The sequence below is a fragment of the Bubalus kerabau genome, chromosome 12 (genome assembly GCF_029407905.1).
Source record: "Bubalus kerabau isolate K-KA32 ecotype Philippines breed swamp buffalo chromosome 12, PCC_UOA_SB_1v2, whole genome shotgun sequence".
NCBI lineage: Eukaryota > Metazoa > Chordata > Mammalia > Artiodactyla > Bovidae > Bubalus > Bubalus kerabau.
The window spans coordinates 83,207,065-83,234,641 of record NC_073635.1 but is presented as its reverse complement, the minus strand read 5'-3'; the positions used below and the strand labels follow the sequence as shown (position 1 = coordinate 83,234,641).

Genomic DNA, 27,577 nt, shown 5'->3' with positions numbered 1-27,577 from the left:
AAAGGAGATCACAAAGAAGGAGAGAAGCTGGAAGATGCAGAAGGAACTTGAGTCGCTGCTAACACCCAGGAGGCAGGAAGGAAAAAGGAAATATAACACAAGATGGATGAGTCCAGAGCCAGGGAACCAAGGTGGCAATGATGTTTCGGGGATGGTCCACCCACACAGCTAGCCTGAGTGAGAGGGGGAATTCCTCTCATGGTGTAGGCAGCTGCTGCTGCTGCTAAGTCACTTCAGTCGTGTCCAACCCTGTGCGACCCCATAGACGGAAGCCCACCAGGCTCCCCTGTCCCTGGGATTCTCCAGGCAAGAACACTGGAGTGGATTGCCATTTCCTTCTCCAGTGTAGGCAGCTAAGACCTATAATTTTTGTAGGCTTCTCTGGGGATCAGGGCTTTCCTAATAGCTCAGTTAGTAAAGAATCCACCTGCAATGTAGGAGACCCAGGTTCGATTCCTGGTTTGGGAAGATCCACTGGAGAAGGGATAGACCCCACTCCAGTATTCTCGGGCTTTCCTTGTGGCTCAGCTGGTAAAGAATCCACCTGCAATGTGGGAGACCTGGGTTTGGTCCCTGGGTTGGGAAGATCCCCTGGAGAAGGGAACGGCTACCCATTCCAGTATTCTGGCCTGGAGAACTCCATGGACTGTACAGTCCACGAGGTCACAAAGAGTCAGACACGACTTTCACTTTCACTGGGGACCAAGGGCACGACATCAGAGATCCAGTCCCACTGATTTGTCTTCTGAATATCAGCATCTATCCTTTGCTCTTCTCTTCTGCTGGAAATCAACCAATGTGAGAGCAATCTGATTCATCATCCATGCTGCTGCTGCTGCTGCTGCTAAGTTGCTTCAGTCGTGTCCGACTCTGTGTGACCCCATAGACAGCAGCCCACCAGGCTCCCCCGTCCCTAGGATTCTCCAGGCAAGAACACTGGAGTGGGTTGCCATTTCCTTCTCCAATGCATGAAAGTGAAAAGTAAAAGTGAAGTCACTCAGTCACGTCCGACTCCTAGCAACCCCATGGACTGCAGCCTACCAGGCTCCTCCATCCATGGGGTTTTCCAGGCAAGAGTACTGGAGTGGGGTGCCATTGCCTTCTATGCAACTGCAAACTGGAAACATTTTTGTGGTCTTTCCAGCCCATCTAGTTACCGCTTTCATTGTACAGATCTCAGAGAGGTTGAGACCTGCCTCCTTGAACAAGGACTAAACTCCCCCAGCGTCAGACCCTACCATTATTCTACTGGATCCCACTGGTTCTGCTGACATACCCCATTTGTACTCTTTTTTTTGTCTTTTCCAATTCTTTCTTCCAAACAAATCCAAATGAACACTGGAGACTGTTCACAAAATTTGACCTTGTCATCCTCTCGTACACCAGAATCTCATTGCACATTCTGAAAAACAGCTTATAGAAAACACAAATCAGGGAAGATTTTTAGTTCTTACTGTATGAATGTTTGATGAATGAATGAAAACTTCAACAGATTTCAGTTCGGAAACAGCAGCCATAAATATAATACCATTGATCGCATTTTAACTGGAAGTACCCTGAAGGGGATGGAGGGGTTAAATCTAGAAGAACATATATGTATGCTAATAGAATCTTTGTAACACATCCAGGAATAAGCCCCAAGAAAATCCTATAGACAATTAGCCTAAAGGTTAATATTTTGAGAGTCAAGACCACTAATATCCTGAATAAAATGCACTGTGAAAATGGGATTCTGTGTAAGATTAGGTCAGATTGGGGTGGGGGGGTACCCTTGTTTAATCAAGGAGTGTAACTTTTTTTTAAAGGCTTCAGAATATGCCCCCAGTGATTTAAATTATTATGCTTCTACAAGGAAATAAGTTGGGTCAAAACTCATTATCAGGTGGCATTTCCACAAGTAGCCAGGGAATACTCTATTTCCTATCAGACATTACATCCAGAGTCTGGGTAGGTTTCTTTCCTGAATCTGAGCCTAAAAACCTACTTCATTTCCTCACCTTTCCTCAGTATTTATAAGGATCCAAGTTTCAATCGTGATCATGACGAGTAGACAAACTATCCCAATTCCCTGTGCTGTAAAACTTGTTTTTAAAAGTGACTTGTAAATTCAGCAGCTTGCTTCAGTTTCTTCCCATCAACCACGAATGCCCAACCATCCCCATTCCTTGGGACAGACAGAGTAAAACTATCACAGCCAAAAATAATTTTCCTTTTTCTATTTAGAATAAATCGTTTTTGGCACAATGCTGCTTCCATTCTTTCCTCCCTGGAGGATCATTGTGGAAAATTTAGTAGCTTGCATTTGAATTCTCAGCTTTGGTTTTTGCTTTAGGACCATGATTGTAAGTTACTGAGAGCATTCATTGCGGGGATCTTTCGTTTCCCTAGTATCTTTCTTCAGACAACTCTGGGAAATACTATTCCATGTTTCACCTCTTGAATCCTCACAGAAGCCCCGGGAAATAAAAACACCACTATGATTAATCTATTTTTTAAAAATGTGCTTCTTCTAATAAGGTGGATGAAACTGGAGCCTATTATACAGAGTGAAGTAAGCCAGAAAAAAAAAACACCAATACAGTATACTAACACATATATATGGAATTTAGAAAGACGGTAATGATAACCCTGTATGTGAGACAGCAAAAGAGACACAGATGTATAGAAGTCTTTTGAACTCTGTGGGAGAGGGAGAGGGTGGGATGATTTGGAAGAATGGCATCGAAACATGTATAATATCATATAAGAAATGAATCGCCAGTCCAGGTTCGATGCAGGATACAGGATGCTTGGGGCTGGTGTGCTGGGATGACCCAGAGGGATGGTACCGGGAGGGAGGTGGGAGGGGGGTTCAGGATGGGGAACACGTGTACACCTGTGGTGGATTATGTATGGCAAAACCAATACAATATTGTAAAGTAAAATAATAATAATAATAATAAATTAAAAATAAATAAATAAACCTGTCTTATAATCTGGACAAAAATAAATAAATAAATAAAATATGCACTTCATTCTACTCAGTAAAGAAAGATGTCTGCCCATTTATAATTTTATAATCCGAAGAGTGTCATGGTCTGTTTCTGATATTTAGGCTTTATGAGGGCAGATGCTTTATGATGTTTACTGCATAGGTGGGTGGATGGATGGAGAGATGAGTGGATGGGCGGATGGACAGATAAATAGATGTATGCCATAGTCTCTGTATGTTTTATTCTTTTACCCATTTGTTTTGTTTCTGACAAAAATAGGTATAAAATGAATGAATGGACGGACAGATGAAGAGGTGAGTGAATGGTCAGTCTTATGACTGTCCTCTTTATAACCTTAAACTAGTTTTTCCATCTTGAAATGTAACCAGTTGCTAATAAAGAAGAAATGAAAGTGTGAACATAATGTGTGTGATCCAATATAGTATGGCCTGAAGATTTGTGTCCACCCTGCAAATTCATATGTTGAAATCCTAATGTTTAATATGATGTTATTAGGAGGTTCCAGTAGTCATGTACGAATGTGAGAGTTGAACCATAAAGAAAGGTGAGCACCAAAGAATTGATGTTTTTGAATTGTGATGCTAGAGAAGACTCTTAAGAGTCCCTTGGATAGCAGAGATCAAACCAGTCACTCCTAAAGGAAATCAACCCTGAATATTCACTGGAAGGACTGATGCTAAAGCTGAAGTTCCAGTACTTTGGCCACCTGATTTGAAGAGCCAGCTCATTGGAAAAGACTCTGATGCTGGGAAGGATTAAGGGAAAGAGGAGAAGGGGGCAACAGAGGATGAAATGGTTGGATGGCATCACTGACTCGATGGACATGAGTTTGAGCAAGCTCTGGGAGTTGGTGATGGACAGGGAGGCCTGGCATGCTGCAGTACATGGGGTCACAAAGAGTTGGACTCAACTTAGTGACTGAGTGGGCCTTTAGGTTCAGATATTATAAATGAGATGAAAACTCTTATAAGCTCCCTAGTCCCTTTGACCATGTGAGGATACAATGAGAAGTCTGCAATCCAGAAGACAGCCCTCACCAGGACGCCTTCCATGCTGGCACCCTGATCTCAGAATTCCAGCCTCCAGACCAATGAGAAATAAAGTGCTGCTCTTTATAAGCCACCCAATCTATGCTGCGTTGTAATAGCGGCCTGATCAGACTGAGATGCAATGCCTTCCTAAACACATGAACTAAGTACTTTCTTTAATTTGACGCCAGGTATCTCTTACCTTAGATCATTTGTTTTTCTCAATAATCCTCCAAAGCAGACAGGGTTCACATATTCTTCTGACTCTTAGACAATCCTACTGATATGGCCCATCCTTCATCATCTTACTATTTTCATTTAAGTTTGCCCAACCCAAAATGGGGAAGGGGGAGAATGCTCTAAATGGTATTCACCCTAACCCATAACCCAAGAAAGAGGAAAGAGAGAGAGAAAGAAAATGAACAAGACTGAAGAATCTCATCCGATCAGCATGACTGATAAATCTTAACTTTGGAGCTTCTTATAACAAGAGCTGCGATCCTGTCTAATAATAATAATAATTCAGAGTGAGAGTCACAGACTCAGGCTCCTGCCGTTCAGCCACAGCCCTGCATTTGCAGTTATCCCGCTTTCTTCATTGTGATGATGCAGTCACACAGTAAAGCCTGTAACAAGTCACTGAGTTTATGATGTATCTCAGAAGAATTGCCAACAGGTAGTTACTACAGAGGATCCATCCTTACCAACAGCAACGAAGTCTGGGTAAAATAAGCCATTATTATTATACGACACTAATTCACTGCAACTTTCTCTTCTTGTAACTTAACCTGTAAATGTCCGTGAAGCCATTTAATTGATAACTTAGGGAGGAAAATGTGATTTGTTACAACTTAATGTTTTGTGAGGACATTTACTTTCCCCATTCTTATATCACATTTCTAATGGCATTTCATCCAAACATTGCTTCAAGTCAACCCCAAAGTACAGTCAAATCACCTTTTAAGATTATAATTTTCAACGTGGATAAGATATTCTGTAACTTAAGGAGCAAAACCAGGGTGTATTTCCTTCTTTACTGCTGGTTTGGGATGACATCTTAAAAAGCCACTTTAAAATGACTGCTGCAGATCACACAGTCCTTCATTCATTCCTTCCTCAATGACTGGAGCATACACTCCTTGACAGTCACCATGACGGATGGCTCCTGCTTTCAAATATTTCATAATCTATTCCAGAGACAGACAAACAAGCAGTAAATATGCTTAGGACCGTGGTGAGCTGTACAAGTGTAGAGGACATAAAAGGATTTCAAATCACACCCTTAGACTGTTTCAGGGCATGAGGAAGAGATTTATGTAAAAAAGTCATGCTTGAGGGGACACTTGAAGGATCAGGAGTTTGCCATTCTCAAGAGTAGGGCAAGAGAGTGTTTGAAAGAACAGTGTGTGCAAATGTGCAAAGGTGAAAAACACAAGAAATTCTCCAATATTCAGAGACTACAAGAACCCAAGTACTGGGGAAGAGAAAATACAAGAGGCAGAAGATAAAACAGACATGTGGGGTGGGGCCAGATGACAAAAGCCCTTGTTTTCCTGACAGAGAAACTTGAACATGATTCCACAGGGCAAGAATTGAGAGAAGAGGTACATCCTTGGTGTATTTGCTTGTGAGGAGCTGCTTTGAGGCTTAGCTCAGCCCTCTGGCTCAAGAGAACTGCATCTCCATCATCAGAGCCTGCATCACCATCATCAGAGCCTGCATCTCCATCATCAGAGCCTGCATCATCATCATCAGAGCCTGCATCTCCATCATCAGAGCCTGCATCATCATCATCAGAGTCTGCATCTCCATCATCAGAGCCTGAATCTCCATCATCAGAGCCTATAGAGCATCATAAAAGTCTGCATCTTCATCATCAGAGCCTGTAGAGCATCATCAGAGCCTGCATCTCCATCATCAGAGTCTGCATCTCCATCATCAGAGCCTGCACCTCCATCATCAGAGCCTGTAGAGCATTCCTCCATGGAAAATGCCAGCTAGGCATTGCTTCCATAGCCATGGTAGCAAAGCATGGTAACTACAAAGCCTGAAGGAAGAGCCAAACAATCTCAGGGGAAAAAAAAAAATCTACCCTAGTGCTGTCCAATGGACACTTAAAGATTATGAAAAAGAAATAAGCAAATTGTTATTGTTTGAACAAATAGCATGTGCTAAATAATCCAAATTTCTCAAACCAGGATACACAGCTGCACATAAATATGGTATATCTTCCTGAGGTGTCAATTCTGGTTAATCCTGTGTGGCAAAAATTAACATGTAGACATTTTTCTAAATCAATAGTTTTCAAGATTAAAAAAATATGACTGCAAAACATTGTGCTGTCACCTGCAATTCAAACTCTTCCCCCAAATGCCCATCCCCATCCCCAACTCAAGGGGAGAAAGTCATCCTTTGATTCAGTTATGGGCGTCAATGAACGTGCCTGAGAATCCAGAGCTCCATAAAATTACGTGCAGAAATTATACCGCCTTAGGAAGAAACACATTCTAGGGGGCTCATACATGTTTTATACTTGGCAACAATTCAATGATAATGCATATGTAAGTTAGGAAACGGCAAGCCACTCCAGTATTCTTGCCTGAAAAATCCCAGGGACAGAGGAGTCTAGCAGGCTACAGAACAAAGGATCACAAACAGTCAGACATGATTGAGTGACTAAGCACACACACAAGAAGAAACATTCTAGGGGGCTCATACGTGTTTTGTGCGTGTGTGTTAAGTCGCTTTAGTTGTGTCTGACTGTGCGACCTTATGGACCGTAGCTCTCCAGGCTCCTCTGTCCATGGGATTCTCCAGGCAGGAATACTGGAGTGGGTTGCTGTGCCCTCCTCCGGGGACATGTTCTATACTTGGCGAACATTCAATGTTAGTGCTTATGTAAGTTAACACCAGATATTTAAAGACAGGAATAGTAGCACATTGGATTTCTCCTCAACTGTTTAGCTTCTTTCAACAGCCCTTCCTATTCCACAGGGTTATTTTAAGGATTAAATGAGGAAATGAAAGCACTTTGTAAACTGTAAAGTGCTGCCCTGATGTAATGTTTCATTAACAAATTAATTTACAAATGGCTGGGACAAGGTGCCTTTTGAATGCTGGTTTCATTCCTATAAGAATTAGAAGAAGAAAAAAAAAAGTGCTCCTGTGTGGTCTACCGAGCAAAATGAAGGGCTGGGGCGTTTCCTGATGTCAGGGCACCAATGTGCAGAATTCCAACAGTTGACATCAAACAGTAGCAATCAGGAGTGTGTGGAAACCCATCTGGTTCTCATATTGGCTGAGCGAGGTGGTGAAGTGGAGGATTTTTGCCTTCGCTGAATTTGCACAAATCCTCCTGCGCTTTCACCACACGATTGAAGACAGTGTAAACCGTACTCAACCCGGTCCCCCGTTCTTTAATAGACTCTGTCCGCAAAGCCTAGGCTATCTCGGAAGACAAAGGTGGAGTGGTATACATTATATATGTCAGAACAGAAATTCCAGAGTGCCTGAGTGATCCAGCGAAATTGTCACCAGTTCATTCAACTCAGAAGGTATGCGTGAGACCTGGGAGGTGAACCAAACAGAAACCAGACCTACCCAGTTTTTAATGTTCTCAGCTGCGTTTCTGTGGGAAATCTATTTCTTGGAGGCTTGCCACTTCTTTGTTGAGTGCTGTGGCTGAGGTTTCTGCCTAACAGCAGTGGTGGGCATGCTGGTGACAGAAATGCTGAAGCCAAACACAGAAGCCTGGCTAAAGAAAGCAAACTTTCTCTCTAAGAAGAATGCACAATTAACTCCATGTGTTAAAAGAAGAGCATTATTATTTAGACGGGCATCTAAGGGAGAGGCAAAATATTTTACTTTATCCCCTTCTGAGACCATGGCATGTTCTTAATAGGAGAGCATTCTGTACAATTAAAAACAGGAAAAACTGATGGTCCATGACCAAAGTAAGAGATCCTTTGACATTTGGGAGGATTAATGTTAGTTCTCAAATGGCCAGGATGATCCAAACTGAATCCAGAGATGTAAAAATAATTACACTAATCCTGAAATGTACCTGATTACTAGTATATGCGCCAAAATCTTGCATACAAAAGATGAAGTTTTCCTTATTTATCTCATTTACTGAAAGACAGATCTCAGGCAATAGCTGAGGGAGTTAACACGGCCCTTATAAACATGAAATACAGTTGGAGCCATCTAAAGACATCGTAAAGGGTTCTTCTTTAAGTAAACCCAGTGTACTGCTTGAAGACTGATGTTGTGCAATCCAGCATTAACATGCCATTTCCTCCAACTTACCTAAACTTCAGACTGATGCCAACCACCCGAGGGTGCACCCAAGCCAGCATCCTCTCGCCTTGGATGACATGGACTAGTGAGCTGTTCTGGACTTGGCTTCACACAGTAACAAATGTTACTGGACCGAGCTCCTAAAATGGGGCTCTTTCTTAATTCACATTTCTGATTTGTACTGGGTTTCATGTGCATATTTTTGTCTGATCTTGAGCAAGATGAATACTTGTAGTTATACTATGAAGTGAAGTGAGGTCGCTCAGTTGTGTCCAACTCTTTGCGACCCCATGGACTGTAGCCTACCAGGCTCCTCCCTCCATGGGATTCTCCAGGCAAGAGTACTGGAGTGGTGTGCCATTGCCTTCTCCAGGACTATGGCCACCCTAAAATCCTGCTCTTGGGCTGACTGCACACAACAGTCAGCCCAAGACGTCAGTGTTAAACTGAGCTTTGCACAAGGCTGACAAGTGGAGGAGATTAAACTTCTCAAGAAATGGAGGTGGTTGCTTGTTTGGCCTGAACACAAGAGCAGCCTAAAGGAACAGGCACTTCCATCATTCACCGAGCCCAGGTGTGTCTAAAAGACTCTCTTGATCAGGTCTTATCTGTGTGATTATTAAGAATAAGAAGAGCGAAGATTTTAGAGGACATTCTATGTTACAAAGCACTGCACACATATATTCAATACTTTTAAAAAATATTGTGAAATTGATGTTATTAATATCTTCATTTCACAAAGAAGAAAACGGGGGCTTGTAGGGGTGATGTGACTTGTCCAAGAACATACAATCAACAAGTGGCTAAGATTAAAAACCAGACTTTTGCATTCCTAATCTGAAGAGGTTTATTTTTTTCATTATATTCATCTTTTTATTTGTATGTAACCATGTGTCATTCTCCTGCAGGTTACAGAGTAGTGGGATACAGGATGGGCTTTTAAGCTCTGCAGTTGAGTGATGATCTTTCACCTGCATGGAGTATTTTTTGTTGCAAAGCAGGGGCTGACCGTGGTCTTCCGTCAGTCAGCTCACCTGTCAGGCTCCTTTCCACTGACAGGCTCATTCTACCCCTTTCTGACCACTTTCACCCCCCAGAACAGCAGGAGGGAAACTGAGAATTGGGGTTTCTTATCCACAGATTTTGATCCCATCGCTTAAGTGACTGCCTACACGTTCCATCCCCTCAGTTCAGTTCAGTCACTCAGTCGTGTCCGACTCTTTGCGACCCCATGAATCGCAGCATGCCAGGCCTCCCTGTCCATCACCAACTCCCAGAGTTCACTCAGACTCACGTCCATCGAGTCAGTGATGCCATCCAGCCATCTCATCCTCTGTTGTCCTGCCCTTCTCCTCCTGCCCCCATTCCCTCCCAGAGTCAGAGTCTTTTCCAATGACTCAACTTTTCGCATGAGGTGGCCAAAGTATTGGAGTTTCAGCTTTAGCATCATTCCTTCCAAAGAAATCCCAGGGCTGATCTCCTTCAGAATGGACTGGTTGCATCTCCTTGCAGTTCAAGGGACTCTCAAGAGTCTTCTCCATAACCACAGTTCAAAAGCATCAATTCTTCGACACTCAGCTTTCTTCACAGTCCAACTCTCATATCCATACATGACCACTGGAAAAACCATAGCCTTGACTAGATGGACGTGTGTTGGCAAAGTAATATCTCTGCTTTTGAATATGCTATCTAGGTTGGTCATAACTTTCCTTCCAAGGAGTAAGCGTCTTTTAATTTCATGGCTGCAGTCACCATCTGCAGTGATTTTGGAGCACAAAAAAATAAAGTCTGACACTGTTTCCACTGTTTCCCCATCTATTTCCCATGAAGTGATGGGACCAGATGCCATGATCTTCATCTTCTGAATGCTTTAACCAATTTTTTCACTCTCCACTTTCACTTTCATCAAGAGGCTTTTGAGTTCCTCTTCACTTTCTGCCATAAGGGTGGTGTCATCTGCACATCTGAGGTTATTGATATTTCTTCCAGCTTGTGTTTCTTCCAGTCCAGCATTTCTCATGATGTACTCTGCATATAAGTTAAATAAACAGGGTGACAATATACAGCCTTGACATACTCCTTTTCCTATTTGGAACCAGTCTGTTGTTCCATGTCCAGTTCTAACTGTTTCTTCCTGACCTGCATACAAATTTCCCAAGAGGCAGATCAGGTGGTCTGGTATTCCCATCTCTTTCAGAATTTTCCACAGTTTATTGTGATCCACACAGTCAAAGGCTTTGGCATAGTCAATAAAGCAGAAATAGATGTTTTTCTGGAACTCTTACTTTTTCGATGATCCAGCGTATGTTGGCAATTTGATCTCTGGTTCCTCTGCCTTTTCTAAAACCAGCTTGAACATCAGAAAGTTCACGGTTCACATATTCCTGAAGCCTGGCTTGGAGAATTTTGAGCATTACTTTACTTGCATGTGAGATGAGTGCAATTGTGCAGTAGTTTGAGCATTCTCTGGCATTGCCTTTCTTTGGGATTGGAATGAAAACTGACCTTTTCCAGTCCTGTGGCCACTGCTGAGTTTTCCAAATTTGCTGGCATATTGAATGCAGCACTTTCACAGCATCATCTTTCAGGATTTGAAATAGCTCAACTGGAAGTCCATCACCTCCACTAGCTTTGTTCGTCATGATGCTTTCTAAGGCCCACTTGACTTCACATTCCAGGATGTCTGGCTCTAGGTCAGTGATCACACCATCGTGATTATCTGGGTCATGAAGATCTTTTTTGTACAGTTCTTCTGTGTATTCTTGCCACCTCTTCTTAATATCTTCTGCTTCTCTTAGGTCCCTACCATTTCTGTCCTTTATCGAGCCCATCTTTGCATGAAATATTCCTTTGGTATCTCTGATTTTCTTGAAGAGATCTCTAGTCTTTCCCATTCTGTTGTTTTCCTCTATTTCTTTGCATTGATCGCTGAAGAAGGCTTTCTTATCTCTTGTTGCTATTCTTTGGAACTCTGCATTCAGATGTTTATATCTTTCCTTTTCTCCTTTGCTTTTCACTTCTCTTCTTTTCACAGCTATTTGTAAGGCCTCCCCAGACAGCCATTTTGCCTTTTTGCATTTCTTTTCCATGGGAATGGTCTTGATCCCTGTCTCCTGTACAATGTCACAAACCTCCTTCCACAGTTCATCAGGCACTCTATCCATCAGATCTAGTCCCTTAAATCTATTTCTCACTTCCACTGTATAATCATAAGGGATTTGATTTAGGTCATACTTGAATGGTCTAGTGGTTTTCCCTACTTTCTTCAATTTAAATCTGAATTTGGCAATAAGGAGTTCATGATCTGAGCCACAGTCAGCTCCTGGTCTTGTTTTTGTTGACTGTATAGAGCTTCTCCATCTTTGGCTGCAAAAAATATAATCAATATGATTTTGGTGTTGACCATCTGGTGATGTCCATGTGTAGAGTCTTCTCTTGTGTGTCCATCCCCTAGGCCTTTATTATTCAACATTCCTTCTTGGTGAAGAACACTCTTATTTAAATCTCCACACACTATCATAAATGTGAAACAGGAAGTCCACCCTGAACAAGTGGCTTGCTTATCAAGTCATCATCTTTTCAACTAAAAAACCTTGGCCACCATGACTCATCAAGTAAGTATCCCTTTAGCCCATCGTTTCAGAAGGAAAAGTGAAGAACCAGATGCTTCCTGTCATCCTATGGGCTTATCTCTAAGAACAGAGATAAGCCAGGAGATGTAAGGAGAGTGAGAATTCCCTTCTGAATCCTCTACCTGGCTCTGTCCCTCTCAGCTCTGCATCTGGGGGCTTCCTAGAACACTTTTCTACCAGCATTAGCAGGGGAATAAGGAATGAACCTCACTGGATCGATCAGATTCCTTCAAACCCAAGATCTTCTGAGACAGGTCCACTGTGGGCAGAAAAGGCTAAGGAAATGTCCTTTGATAATCTGGGGTGCTCTCATGGCCCATAAACACCACCAATGTCCTTCATCCTTTCATAGCCAGGATCTGTGACTCTATCTCCTCCTTGTAAGACTTTCAGACAAAGAATAAAAACAAACAAATCAACAAATGACAAATGACTTCAGCAATATTGAAACTGGATCTTGACATTGATCGTCAGATAGTTGTCTGTCTCCAGGAAGCCACCCACAAATTATATGCCCATAATGCACTCATTACAGAGGACAATACTCATGACCTCACGAACACTTCACACTCCTCAAAGTAGATGTTTTAGAAAATGTGTACCGTGGCACTAGAGAGATACTGCCCACTCATTCCTTTGGAAAGTGTTGGGTCTATTATTCAATGATCAACGCCTTTGCCTCTGAGCCAGTGTTATTTCTTTGCTCCGTGAGCACCTGAATCTATTTGTATACTTCACCTGAAGGTTTGGGCAGGCTGTTGAACAAAGTGTCCATTTGATACCTAACCACTCTCTTATCTCCAATTCAGTGATTCAGTTTTAAACTTCTGCACTATTTCAACACTCCCTTTATATGTGCCTATATACCACAATGAGAAAAAAAGCCTTGCCCTGAAAGTTACCAGCTGCACTGAGCCTGGAACACAATACTTGCTCAATAAAAAATTGTTGAGTAAAAGTAAAATGAACCTACCAGGCAGGATTTAGATCTTAGAAATGATGGAGAAAAGGCACACACAAGCCTGGCAACTATCCCCAGTCATATTTTTTAAGCTATTTTTTTATTGGAGTAGAGTTGCTTTACAATGTTGTGTAATTTCTACTGTATAGCTAAATGATTCAGCCATGCCTGTACATATATCATCTTCCTCATGGTTCAGTGGGTAAAGAATCTACCTGAAAGGCAGGAGACCTGAGTTTGATTCCTGGGTCGAGAAGATCCCCTGGAGAAGGAAATGGCAACCCACTCCAGTATTCTTGCCTGGAGAATCCCATGGGCAGAGGAACCTGGCGGGCTACACTCCATGGGATCGCAAGGGTTGGATACGACTTAGTGACTAAACCACCACCATACGTATATCCCCAGCCTTTTGAGCTTCCGTCCCATTCAGGTGGAGAAGGAAATGGCAACCCATTCCAGTGTTCTTGCCTTGAGAATCCCAGGAACAGAGGAGCCTGGTGGGTGGCAGTCCATAGGGTCACTAAGAGTCAGACATGACTGAGTGACTTCATTTTCACTTTTCACTTTCATGCATTGGAGAAGGAAATGGCAACCCACTCCAGTGTTCTTGCCTGGAGAATCCCAGGGACAGGGGAGCCTGGTGGGCTGCCGTCTATGGGGTTGCACAGAGTCAGGCATGACTGAAATGAGTGAGTTAGCAGCAGCAACAGCAGCAGCAGCCCATTCAGGTCATCAGAGAACATGAAGTAGAGTTCCCTGTGCTATGCAGTATGTTGGCATCAGTTATCTATATGATACATAGTATCAACAGTGTATCCAGGTCAATCCCAATCTCCCAATTCATCCCACACTTGTGTCCAGGCATTTGTTCTCTACATCTCTGTCTCTATTTCTGTTCCGCAAATAAGATCATCTTTGCCTTTTTTTTCTAGATTCCATATATATGCATTCATTACATTATTTGTTTTGCTCTTTCCGATTTACTTCACTCCATATGACAGTCTCTAGGCCCATTCACATCTCTCCAGATGCCCCAACCTCTATTTTAACCACTAGAAAAGAGTTGCCAGGACACAGACTAAGATGAGACGTGTTTCTCGAGAAAAATCAGACAAGCAATGCTTTCCCTCCCCTCGAAATTGCACATTTTCATTCTCTCTCCCCAGTGAGGCAGAACTTTCTGGGAAGCATTTACAAAATCTTTTCTCGAATCAGAGGCCTTCTTTAGTCATTCGCTTTTCTTGCAGAAATTTTCTCCCAAGGGAGCATCCATCTTTTTTTTTTTTTTTCTTTTTCCTGTTGCAAGACTGGGAAAGTACATGCCCTTTATTAAAAAGAAAAAAAAATCTCATCCAGGCAAAAGTAGAGTAGGCAGGCTGGGTGTCCTCACCATCTCACCTTGAAGCATCTTTATTGTTCTGTCCTTTTTTCTGTTTGGGTTTAAAGTCCTGTGATATTATGAGAAACAACAAAAAAGCTTTTATATAAATCATCTAAGTGCTAAGATGACAGACGCACGAAGGAGAAGAGAATCAATGGTTTTGGCTCTCAAGCTTCAACAGAAGGAAGGTTTTGTTAACTTTCAGCAAGGAAGGATCCTTCTGCAAGTCCTTGCCCCACTTCTCAGCATTCTTCCCCAGAAAAAAATAAACTAAAGAGCACTATTCAGACTCTAGCTTCATTCCAAAACTGGGGCCAAAACCATGCCTTCTGAATGCCTTTAAGTACTGCTTATCTGAGTCTGCTCCAGGGTCTGTCAAACATTTCCTCTGAAACATGGGGAAGACCTCGGGCTCTGGTGCAGGACAGGGTACCAGGAGCTGGCCTTGCCTTCTTCACAGAGGGGAACAGAGAAAGCAAGCCTGAATAAAGTGGCCTCAGAAAGTAAGAAATTGTGCAAATAAACATGCCAAATCCATATTTATCCAAGGAAGAGAGAAGGCAACATGTGTATGTTTTATGAGTGCTGTCTCATCACTAGAAAAGGACCTGGTTCAGTTCAGTCAGTTCAGAAGCTCAGTCGTGTCTGACTCTTTGTGACCCCATGGACTGCAGCATGCCAGGCCTCCCTGTCCATCACCAACTCCTGGAGTTTACTCAAACTCATGTCCATTGAGTCGGTGATGCCATCCAACCATCTCATCCTCTGTCATCCCCTTCTGCTCCTGCCCTCAATTTTTCCCAGTATCAGGGTCTTTTCAAATGAGTCAGCTCTTCACATGAGGTGGCCAAAGTATTGGAGTTTCAGCTTCAACATCAGTCCTTCCTATGAATACCCAGGACTAATCCCCTTTAGGATGGACTGGTTGGATCTCCTTGCAGTCCAAGGGACTCTCAAGAGTCTTCTCCAACACCACAGTTCAAAAGCATCAATTCTTTAGTGCTCAGCTTTCCTTATAGTCCAACTCTCACATCCATACATGACTACTGGAAACCCAATAAATGATCAATGTATGAATGAATGAGATTGAAAATGTAGTGATTCAGGGAAGAGCAGTAATTGCCTGTGCCCAGGATACAAAATAAAATGAAATCCCCTCTGTGAAGACTAGAGAGAGAGAAGTTGCTGGTAAGGAGTGGTTGGTTCAAATACCACCCCCACCAGCCCACTCCACCATCACATAGCAGAGTGCCACCTGCGTTTCTATAAGTCATTTAGGGGAGAGCCTTGCAGGAGTCCTTGTACCTTCAGAGAAGTACTCTTCCTGTTGCAAGTTCAGTACTGCCGGGACCTTTCTCCCTTTCATCAAGCCAATGGCCAGAGTCAGAGAGAACCACAGCATCAGGGAAAGCAGGATGGTGTCAACAAAAAAGAAGAGCAGCTGAAACCTACAGGCCACAGCACAGACCTCTGATCACCTTGAAGGGCCCCAGAGAACATTCTAAAACTTCTAGCACAGGCAGTGGAGTTGATGCGCTGAGAGTCAGACACGATTCCATGACCTCTTTACCTTGGGTCTTCCCTGTATGGACTTCAGGAGCCTTCCAAGACATCTGTGTCTCACCCAGACACTGGCTGCCCTTCAGGATGGTGAGAGTACTGTGAAGTAGAAAGAAGGAATGGGGTGTCATGTCAAAACAATATTCTACGTGGATGGGGTGCAGCTAAAATGCTATTTTGTGGTAAATAGATTGGCTGGTAGGTGGTTCAAAAGTAAAAACGTTTCGGGAATTTGCCAAGTACCCATTTTCTGTGCTTTTTTTGGTCATTGGCTTGTGGGTGGTGGGTGGTGATCAAACGCGGGAGCCCTCCAAGAGAGCCCTCCAACATCGAGAGGCCAGTGGGCTCTGCTGTTGGAAACCCGGTGGTACAGTCGGAGGATGAGGAGGAGCTTGCAGGAGGATGGAGCTGCTCTCAGTGATCCACAGGGCCGATGCAGCATGCCTTCCTGGTATGATCTCTTCCATGTGAAAAAAATAAGATATAGGAAGTACGAACTTCAGGCCACAAACTCAAAGGTGCAAGAAATAGCCCCTATCTTTGCTTTTTGTAAATGAATGTGATTGCAACTGTGAGCCTACCTTCGTGCATACTTGTGGGACACCTCAGTCATTCCCGGGCTGCTGCCCACCAATCCAGGGTTCTGCACAGCTCAGGGCCTGACACAGGAACCTGCTGGATGCTGCCTCATTGCTGCCTGATTCCCCAGCAGACTCGCGCAGCCCATGTCTGCTCTTTTGCAATTAGCTACTGAGGTACACAAGAGCCAGGGGTAGGCAGAAAAACTCCCAATAAAAACCCAGGATGTCTTCTTTGCCCCAGTTTCAGATGGGAGTCAGAACCCAAGGTCAGCCAAGGAGCAGAGGCAGCCTGATGGCTCCATCTCTGAGGCCCCAGGACCACCATGAGGCTTCGAGAAAGCCCTGCCTCCCTTCCCTACCTTGTTGGAAGCTGAGACTCCAAGAAGAGGTAGGGTTTGAACTAGAAGTCAGCACAACGGCCCCCAAACTACAAAGGAAAACCAAAGGTCAGACCTCAGTTAGGGCGGCTTCTGGAAGTATAAAGTCATTCAAAAGCTAGAAAGAGCCTGAAGACCAAATTCACAATGTAAAGGTATCTAAAGAACTTGCATCACTGGGGTCAATAAATTGAATCAGGAAGCTGTTCTTTCTCACTGAAGGTTGGCTTAAGATGGGAGCTGACGGAGCTGGTGGGAGACCAGGACCAGACATCCATGGAGAAGTCGGGGGCAAGATCAGGTCCCCATAGGAACTCCTCTTTGTTTCACATGCAGTCACTTTTCCAGTTTAAAGATTATTAGGATCTACTAATCAGTAGTAGGAGAAATGATGTATGTTTTTTGATGCAGACTAGTTTTAAAGTCTTTGCTGACCTTGTTACAATATTGCTTCTGTTTTGTGTTTTGATTTTCTGCCCATGACGCATGTGGGGTTTTAGCTCCCTGAGCAGGGATTGAACCCAGACCCCCTGCATTGGAAGGCGAAGTCTTAACACTGGACCTCCAGGGACGTTCTGAAATGATGTGCTGACTTTGCGATCTGTTTATATTTATCAAAGTATGTAGGTCGGGCTGCTCTGCCTACACACCTTATTAAGATGTGGCCAAAAGTAGAGACCTTGACTTCTGCAAAACTGCCATTTCTTCACTTCTCACTAGTAGACGTAAGTGAGGGAAAAGAACAATGATGGGATCGCTTTTCATTGCAAAATTCATTTTTTTCCTTCTTTACCTTTGGATTCTTAGCACTGGGTTCCTTCTAGCCCTGCCCCCTTCTCCCACCCAGGGAACCATAATTCTGTTAAGACTGGAGTCTTCTGTCTAACTTCAGATTCCTCTCCTCTCAGGGAGTTAGTCTTCTGAGAACACAAATGTCATACTAACTGGCTAAACAATCTCACAGTCACGCACAAAAAATTGATAGAAAGCTATTTGCTAGATGGGAAATCATGTTACAGTTCAATTTTATCTCTTTTCTGGGTGCTTCATGTACTAAAGCTGGAATCAAGAATCTCAGTGCAAGGGAGATGTGATTTTTGGTAAGCCAGGCAAATTGAAAGATATGATAAAAAGTTCTCCCTCTCTTCAACCAGGAATATTGATAAGGCAACATTTTTCTGCTCACATTGCCCAAAAGGATAACTCTATTTAAATTCTTTGTAAGTGTCCAAAAGGAAATGCTGATGCAAATGAATCTTGTGTGTTTCTGTTAAAAATTCACCATGTAACTTTGCAGGAAATGTAAACTCCATGGATTAATCGAGTAAAACTTATCAACATATCGACAAATATTTATTGTGCTTTTTTGTTCCCTATGCATAATACTAAGTCTGTTTACGGAAACAACCTAGTAAAAATTATATACCACCATGTCCAAACCCCCGAGGAGTAAACTTTTTATTGATTTGCATGGAAACACAGCTAGCTAGTATAAAAGAAACAGAAGAAGTCACAAAGGAAAAGATAAACTGACTTGACTGCATGAAAATGTAAACCTTCTATTTTTCAAAATACAGACTTAACAGATGATAAGCAACAAAGTGAAAAATATATATTATTATGATACACCAAGGATATAGCTCCTTGACATATGATGAGCTTATGTTATATGATGAGACACAAAGACTCAGTAGACAGATGGTACAGGAACACGAGATTCACCAGTGAGGACACGTGCATGCCTGTGCGCTCAATCATGTCACACTCTCTGCAACCCCATGGACTGCAGCCCACCAGGCTCCTCTGTTCAAGGAATTCTCCAGGCAAGAATACCAGAGTGGGTTTCCACACCCTCCTCCAGGGATCTTCCCCACCCAGGGATTGAACTCTTATCTTTTGAGTCTCCTGCATTGGCTGACAGATTCTTCACCACTGCACCACCTGAGAAGCCCAATGAGGACATATAATCATTTATAAATATTTGAAAAAGTTAACTTCAGTAATCAATCAAAGAAATGAACAAACAGCAATGAAAAGCCAATTCAATTTAGCAATTTAGCCAAAATATTTTTAATGACAACTGAGGAAATACAAACTTTTTTATATGAATCTTACAAGTGAGATAAAGAAACAAATTATTCTGTTATCTCCCATGTACAACAACAAAATGGGAGGAAAAATCCACACCAATAGGTAATGAAGGGCCTTCCCTGGTGGTGGTCCAGTGGTTAAAACTTCGCTTTCCAATGCAGAGGGAGCAGATTCCATCCCTGGTTGGGGAGATAAGATCCCACATGCCTCGTGGCCAAAAAGTCAAAACATAAAATAGAAGCAATATTGTAACAAATTCAATAAAAACTTTAAAAATGGTCCACAACAACAAAAATCTTTTTAAAAAAAATATAATGGAAGAGAGAAAAGTAACTTATTAATTAATAGAATTGGAGAACTACAGGTATTTGGTTGAAGGCAGATTGCAGCCTAGAATCTGTTTAGTTTCCTGAGACATTAGGGAACAACGTCAACGTGGGGCTCGGGGAAGGCCGTGGAAGGCATGGGAAGGTTTTGCACGATGTTAAACATTCAGCTCCGTTCTTACAGTTGTAATTGCACACTTCAAACAGCGCTTTTTTACGTTGGCTATCATCGTAGGCTAAGATTCTCAAACCAAAATTATAGTAAAGCAACTTCACAGATGGTCCGTGCGAGGAGGTCGGAGCATCCAGCTCTCTGCTGATATGACTTAATCTGGCAGATTTTAGAATTTCAGAAGGAACAAATGGATTGCACAGTCTGCAATAACCACCCTCCCAGTTGAGTTTCTAAAAAAATACTGTAGGATGCCTATATCGAAGCATCCAGCACCACTAGGGCTCAGGGCAGGCTCTCCCAAAGTGGCATGTGCATTGTTTGGCATTAAAGTGACTCTGTGACAACCTAGAGGGGTGGGATGGGGTGGAGGTGGGAGGGAGGTTCAAGAGGGAGGGGACATATGGATACCTAGGACTGATTCATGTTGATGTACGGCAGAAACCAACACAATATTGTGAAGCAATTGTCCTCCAGTTAAAAAGAAATAATCTTTTTTAAAAAAGAAAAAAAAATGCAACAAGTAGTTTTAAAAAGTCAAATAACAAGAACACTCATCTTCTGAGCATGTAGAGTGATTTCAGTTTAGGTATGCTGTGTATAAAGAGTACTTGCTTAGTAAATGATGTAATAATTTTATTACATGACAATCTTATGTCACTGCCTTAAAATGGTAATACCACATAGCAGTAGATATATTTACTTCATGGACAAAGTCTAGTACATCCCCAGAATTCAATAAATATATTTTTTAAAAGTTAAAAAAACAAAATTTAAGTGACTCAAGAAACAGCCAACGCAAGAGGGACACTTTGACGCTCCTCTCTGTCTCTCTGAAACCAGGAAATAAGGCTCCCCTGGGAAAAGCCCTCTCCCTGAATCTGGAGAGAGAAGGACACCGACCATCCAGATGGTAATTTGGGGTAGAGAAGCTTGTATAAGCAAACTTCATTTTTTCTCTAACTGGCTCCCCCAAGCCCCCAAACTCTGTTTAGAGTCTTCACTAATAAAGCAACCAAAGCCTAAGTTTCTCGGTCTTGTCAATTTTTCACAAATTTTTTGATTCTTTGTCTAAAAACTATACAAGTTGCCTGCGTTGGCCACTTCTTAGGCCCCATTTCTATGACAGCTCCATGCCCCCAAGTTAAAATGTGTTTCTTTTTCTTGTTAAACTATCTTGTGTTAATTTCATTAGTGGTCTAGCCACAGGAACTCAAGAACGGTGGAGGAGGGCATGTTTTCCCCTTTCCAAACAGTGTTGTTCATTAGGCACAAACCTGTACACTTTACCCATCAAGCTGAGGGTAAAGCTGGTAGCTCTTCTGAAATCTGTGGGGCTTAGTGAGGATTCATGTTTAACGAGAAATGATCACTGCTCTCTGAGCAGAGGAGCCGAGACAGAACCAAGAGTCTCCTTCAGGGTGGCTGCATCAGCAAAGTATCCACCTGCAGAGCAGGAGGCTGCCTGCAGTACAGGAGACCGAGGTTTGACCCCTGGGTTGGGAAGTTCCCCTCAAGAAGGAAATGGCACCCACTCCAGTGTTCTTGCCTGGAAAATCCCATGGACAGAGGAGCCTGGCAGGCCACAGTTCATAGAGTCACAAACTGTCAGACACAACTGCGTGACTAAACTGCATGAATCACAAGAATAAACGACTGTCCCCAAACCCTCTCTTGTGCTCGCATTTCAGCCTAGAAAACTTTGAGAGCAAATATAAATATAAGGTACCACGCACAAAGAAAAATGTCAACAGCTCACCCCTGCACCACTTTGCCCAGAGCAATGGGAAGCAGCCTCCTTCCTACGCAAGTTGTACAGCGAACCCGCCAGTGTATGAAACGCTTGTTGTATTCTCTTTTGTGGACCAACTAAATGTTGGAGAACAAGTCCTCAAAAACGGTAACTTTGGTTTCAGAATATTGATCTGTGGCCCTTCTCTCCTGTGATAATTAGCTTTTTAGAGTCATTATGCATCTATTTAGGGCACTGTCGGTTCAAGATAAGAAAAGCCTAACACCATGCAAGGCGTTCTGCCTTCTTAAGGAGAAGGAAAGTTAGCTAATCCACTCCAAAGTAGTATATATGCTCTTTATGAAACTCCTTGAAAAGACAACAGAAAGCAATCTTTTTTTAAGACACATTTAAAAATTGTACATTTCCATCTGGCAGGATTTCTTAGCCTGTTTGAATTAACTATGGGTTTATATTCATGCAGATTATGTAGTTTAGTCTAAAACCTACAAAAAATCAAAACCTCAGAAAAAGTCAATAAAAGACATATATGTTTTCCTTTTCATCACTTTAAATATATCCTGCTACTCTCTTCTGGCCTGCAGAGCTTCTGCTGAAAAATCAACTGATAACCTTATGGGAATTCCCTTGTGTGTTATTTGTTGCTTTTCCCTTGCTGCGTTTAATATTTTTTCTTTGAATTTAGTTTTTCTTAGTGTGATTATTCGGAGAAGGCAATGGCACCCCACTCCAGTACTCTTGCCTGGAAAATCCCATGGATGGAGGAGCCTGGTGGACTGCTGTCCATGGGGTCGCGAAGAGTCGGACACGACTGAGCGACTTCACTTTGACTTTTCACTTTCATGCATTGGAGAAGGAAATGGCAACCCACTCCAGTGTTCTTGCCTAGAGAATCCCAGGGACGGGGGAGGCCTGGTGGGCTGCCGTCTGTGGGGTCGCACAGAGTCGGACACGACTGAAGCGACTTAACAGCAGCAGCAGTGTGATAATTATGTCTCAGTGTGTTTCTCCTTGGGTTTATCCTGTATGGGACTCTCTGTGCTTCCTCAACTTGAGTGGCTATTTCCTTCCCCAAGTTAGGGAAATTTTCAACTATAAACTCTTCTAATATTCTCCCAGACCCTTTCTCTCCCTCATGTTCTGCTGTTGCTGCTGCTGCTGCTGCTGCCAAGTCGCTTCAGTCGTGTCCGACTCCGTGCAACCCCATAGACGGAATCCCCCGTCCCTAGGATTCTCCAGGCAAGAACGCTGGAGTGGGTTGCCATTTCCTCCTCCAATGCATGAAAGTGAAAAGTGAAAGTCAAGTCACTCAGTCGTGTTCGACTCTTCGTGACCCCATGGACTGCAACCTACCAGGCTCCTCCGCCCATGGGATTTTCCAGGCAAGAGTACTGGAGTGGAGTGCCATTGCCTTCTCCTATGTTCTTCTGGGACCCCTATAATTCAAACACTGGTGTGATTAATGTTGTCCCAGAGGTCTCTGAGATGGTCCTCATTGCTATTCATTCTTTTTTCTTTATTCTGCTCCTCAGCAGTTATTTCCACCATTCTGTGTTCCAACTCACTTATCTGTTCTTCTGCCCTTGAAGACTTGAAGCAAAGGAACAGATATAGGAATCCAGGCCTTGCCAACGCCTCTGTCATTTCTGCATGGCAACAAAACACTCTAAGTGTTGTGGTTATCATTTAGCATGTATCAGATATATGCTGTCTCATTAACGAATAAAAACTTGTTGATCGGCATCATTTAACAGATACAGATGTTCGAGTGGAGAAATCTGTTTATCCGCACTCCATCCACAGTAAATGAGATCACAGTGGCAGAAGCATCGCCCATTACGCAGTCGCGTCATAGACTGCTGTTGTCGTCTTACCAGCATATAGTTGCTTTACAATGTTGGGTGCGTTTCTGCTGCACAGCGAAGTGTGTCAGCCACATGTATACATATATCCCCTCTTCCGTGTATTTCCTTCCCACTCAGGTCATCACAGAGCATTAAGAAGAGTTCCCTGAGCTATTCAGTGTGTTGGCATCAGTTACCTATTTTATACATAGTATCAATCCCAACCTCCCTCCTTCCTACCCACCGTTTCCCCTTGGTGTCCGTAATTTGTTCTCTACATCTATGTCTCTATTTCTGCTTGGCAAATGAGTTCATCTATATTATTTTTCTAGATCCCACATATATGTGTTCATAGATGATATGTGTTTTTCTCTTTCTGATTCACTTCACTCTTTTGACTCTCTGTCTGTCCTTATGCTTACATGATAGCCCAATCCCAGTAAGACACCTGAGGACAAGCTCCTTTGCTGTCCTCATTCCTCTTGCAGAGCGTGCTTCATTCCTCTTGCAGCTGACTCATCAATTCAATGGAGAAAGTGATGATGGAGTGTCCTAGACTGAATACCAGGGAAACCAACCCAGCTCAAGACTGGATGACCAAATGACACAGGACATCCTGGAAATCGAGTCAGCTCTAGCAAGAATATGAGTTCTGGATCAAAATAATCTATCAGTTCAGTTCAGTTCAATCACTCAGTTGTGTCTGACTCTTTGCAACCCCATGAACCACAGCACACCAGGCCTCCCTGTCCATAGACCCCTATAAAAGAGTAAAAGTAGGGACTGGTCCTAAAAACTTTCATGTCCTAAAGAAGGTAAGAGGATCTTTTCTAACGTCTTTCTTTTGGGGGCTTCCCTGGTAGTTCAGTCAGTAAAGAATCTGCCTGCAGTGCAGGAGACCCAGGTTCAATCCCTGGGTCAGGAAGATTCTCTTGAGAAGGAAATGGTGACCCGCTTCAGTATCCTTGCCTCGAAAATCCCATGGACAGAGTATCTGGAGACAAAACAGTCTGACATGGAGAATTTGACACATGCATTTCAGCACTTCTGCATAGTTGCATAGAAATGGACATGACAAAACATTAAAAGCACTTTTTTTGAATCAGTAATGTGGACAATAGAAATTGAACTCCACCATCAGTTCATGGGAAATAGATGGGGAAACAGTGTCAGACTTTATTTTGGGGGGCTCCAAAATCACTGCAGATGGTGACTGTAGCCATGAAATTAAAAGACGCTTACTCCTTGGAAGCAAAGTTATGACGAACCTAGATAGCATATTCAAAAGCAGAGACATTACTTTGCCAACAAAGGCCCATCTAGTCAAGGCTATGGTTTTTCCTGCGGTCATATATGGATGCGAGAGTTGGACTGTGAAGAAGACTGAGTGCCAAAGAATTAATGCTTTTGAACTGTGGTGTTGGAGAAGACTCTTGAGAGTCCCTTGGACTGCAAGGAGATCCAACCAGTCCATCCTGAAGGAGATCAGCCCTGGGATTTCTTTGGAAGGACTGATGCTTAAACTGAAACTCCAGTACTTTGGCCACCTCATGCGAAGAGTTGACTCATTGGAAAAGACTCTGATGCTGGGAGGGATTGGGGGCAGGAGGAGAAGGGGACGACAGAGGATGAGATGGCTGGATGGCATCACTGACTCGATGGACTTGAGTCTGAGTGAACTCCAGGAGTTGGTGATGGACAGGGAGGCCTGGCATGCTGCAATTCATGGGGTCACAAAGAGTCGGACACGACTGAGCGACTGAACTGAACTGAACTGAACTGATATCCCTGAACCTGTCCCCCATCCCCACACCCAAGGACAGATGTAGTCACAGGATAAGGCTCAGCAATAGAACAATGGTATTGGCTTGCACATGACATAGAAAAAAAAAAAATTTTAAGTAGAATGCTTTTTGAGCTTTTTTTAAGGAGGCTGAAAATATCTGCAAACAGCCATGCCACAGCATTGTATAGCCAACCACAGGACACAACCAACCCACAGCCATTCTCTCAGAGACTGAATCTCAGAATCTCAGGAGGAGATAGCACATCAGCATTCACCTTGGAATCTTCTCTCAACTCCCTTCCTGGGCAACGGACAGGGCGCTTGAATTTGGTGAAAGATCCTGAATCAGCACCTAGGACAACATCATCAGAGATGGATGCTTTGTGATTGGATTAAACAGGATCGGCTGTCATAGGCTAAAAAGGCTTATCTGCACAGGCGCCTGATATTGAAAGATGATTGAGGAAATCAGCAGCATGTTAAATATTAAGCATTTCTTGGAATGTGATCGTTGTGCTGGAGGTTACCGCATCACAGGAAATGAACTTTCGAAAGACCTCAAGGTCTTTGGCTCTGAGACTCTGCTCAAGGGTAAAAATGTCAGAGTAGCTAAATGGGTTTCAGAACTGACTTGAGAAGGAAACAGGACTGTTAGGGCGTGTCACTTCTCAGATCCCCAGGTATTTTCTATTCCACCTCCAGGCTGTTGCCCTTAAACACCTACAGATCTGTGGTAAATATGGTTAAACCCATCACCTCAGGATTCCCTGGCGGCTCAGACAGTAAAGCGGTAAAGCGTCTGCCCACAATGCGGGAAACCAGGGTTCCATCCCCAGGTCAGGAAGATCCCCTGGAGAAGGAAATGGCAACCCACTCCATTACTCTTGTGTAGAAAATTCCATGGATGGAGGAGCCTAGTGGGCTACAGTCCATGGGGTCGCAAAGAGTCAGACATGACTGAGTGACTTCAATTTCATCATCTCAGCAACCTTCAAATTAAGACTCTCTTGACTCTGTGAGGCTTCCCTTGTGGCTCAGTGGTAAAGAATCCACCCGCAATGCAGGAGCCACAGGAGACTTGGGTTCAATCCCTGGGTCGAGAAGATCCCCTGGAGAAAAGCATGGCAATCCAGTCTAGTATTCTTGCCTGGAGAATCCCATGGACAGAGGAGCCTGGTGGGCTACAGTCCATGGGGTCTCAAAGAGTCAGACACAACTGAAGGAACTTAGCATGTACACACGCCCTCATTTTCATTTGAACAGTTGTATATAACTCCTATTTGAGAAGTCTTCTCTCCTTTCTCCAATATCATCAGATCTCTCTGGCTTTCCATGACACTACAACAAATTCTATGTATTCTTTATGTGTTTATGGAGTGCTTGCTATGGGCCAGGCACTGTTTTAGGTATGAGAGAGGTGAATTAGCGACTACTTGGCCATGTCGCTTCTTGTCAAACCCTAGGAACTGTGACTTTAGCCACAGTCTATTTTGCACAGCCATGCTGTGTGCCCCCCATTAACACTGGGGAACCTGTCCTTGGTCTGCTGCTGACACCGTGTGCCCCGCTGGCGGGCAGGGGCTTCCGCACCAGCCGCACCTGATTGCCTCCTCAGAGAATAACTGTCTAACTTCCTAGCTTCCATTTCGGGAATCTATTCTCAGCTACCAACCGGCATAGCCATCCCCAGTCCTCTATGTGGCAATCTTCCGCTCACCTTCTCAAATGTGTTCACTCCAACTTTCCACTGCTGTGATCGCCACACAATCCATGATGAAACAATAATGTCTTCGCTTAAGACACGATTGGGGCTCATAATTATCTTATTTATAATGCACCCTGAAGACACTAATGATATGCTCATCCACCTGTGGCTCCGTATATAGAAAAGTGGTTCCTGCCCACCCTGCCTCATTCAAGCAGCTCCCCTTCCCCTCCTGCCCTGTGCCTCCCCTCCCTCTCTCTCCTTCCTTCCTCCTCCTCTTCCTCATCCTTCTCCTTCTGCTCCTTCTCCTCCTTCTCCACTTCTTCCTCCTTCTGCTTCTCTTACAGTCCTTCCACCTCCTCTTCATTGTCCTCTTCCTTCTTAGAGAACACTCAGAAAGTCCAAATTATCTATAAAAGTTTTTATACCACCTCTAGTATTAAATACTTTAAAGGGCTTTGATACGACATCAACACACTCCCAAATACTCACATTTTGAAAATATATTTCTTGTGTTTATACCTGGGGCTTCCACGGGAGCTCAGCCGGTAAAGAATCCGCCTGAATGCAGAAGACCCCAGTTTGATTTCTGGGTCGGGAAGATCCACTAAAGAAGGGTTAGGCTACCCATTCCAGTGTTCTTGGGCTTCTCTGGTGGCTCAGCTGGTAAAGAATCCACCTGCAATGCAGGAGACCTAGGTTTGATCCCTGGGTTGGCAAGATCCCCTGGAGAAGGGAACAGCTAAAGAAATGTCCATGTTTATGACACTAATTTAGGTCCTTTTGTTCATTACTCCACTCTGTATTCATGTAGACAGTTTCTTATGAGTAGGGTTACTTAGTAAATGGTAATTGATATTCATGACTTGAAGTGTGGAGGCTAAGAAACAGGACATGAAGGTGAAAAGAGGACAGCTGTCTACCACATCAATGGAAGCTGATGGCTTGAAGGATAAAAGAAACTCTCCAAAAGCAAAATAGAAGAAATTAGCAAGTGAGGGTTTCTCCTCTTGGTTTCAATTGGTGTTCGATTCATAGAAAATGGCATTGGAGGGATTTTTTTGAGACACGAGGAGTTCTTTCACAAG

At 43.3% G+C, this 27,577-nt stretch overlaps 1 long non-coding RNA gene across 1 annotated transcript; it reads right to left on the bottom strand.

Moving 5' to 3' along the window:
• Positions 1–1,302: 1,302 nt before the first annotated feature.
• On the bottom strand, positions 1,303–27,577 carry LOC129624742 (uncharacterized). Its single transcript, XR_008701130.1, has 3 exons — positions 27,012–27,577; positions 25,060–25,136; positions 1,303–1,413 (listed from the first exon to the last, which is right to left on the bottom strand). It is a non-coding gene; the product is annotated as an uncharacterized LOC129624742 (long non-coding RNA).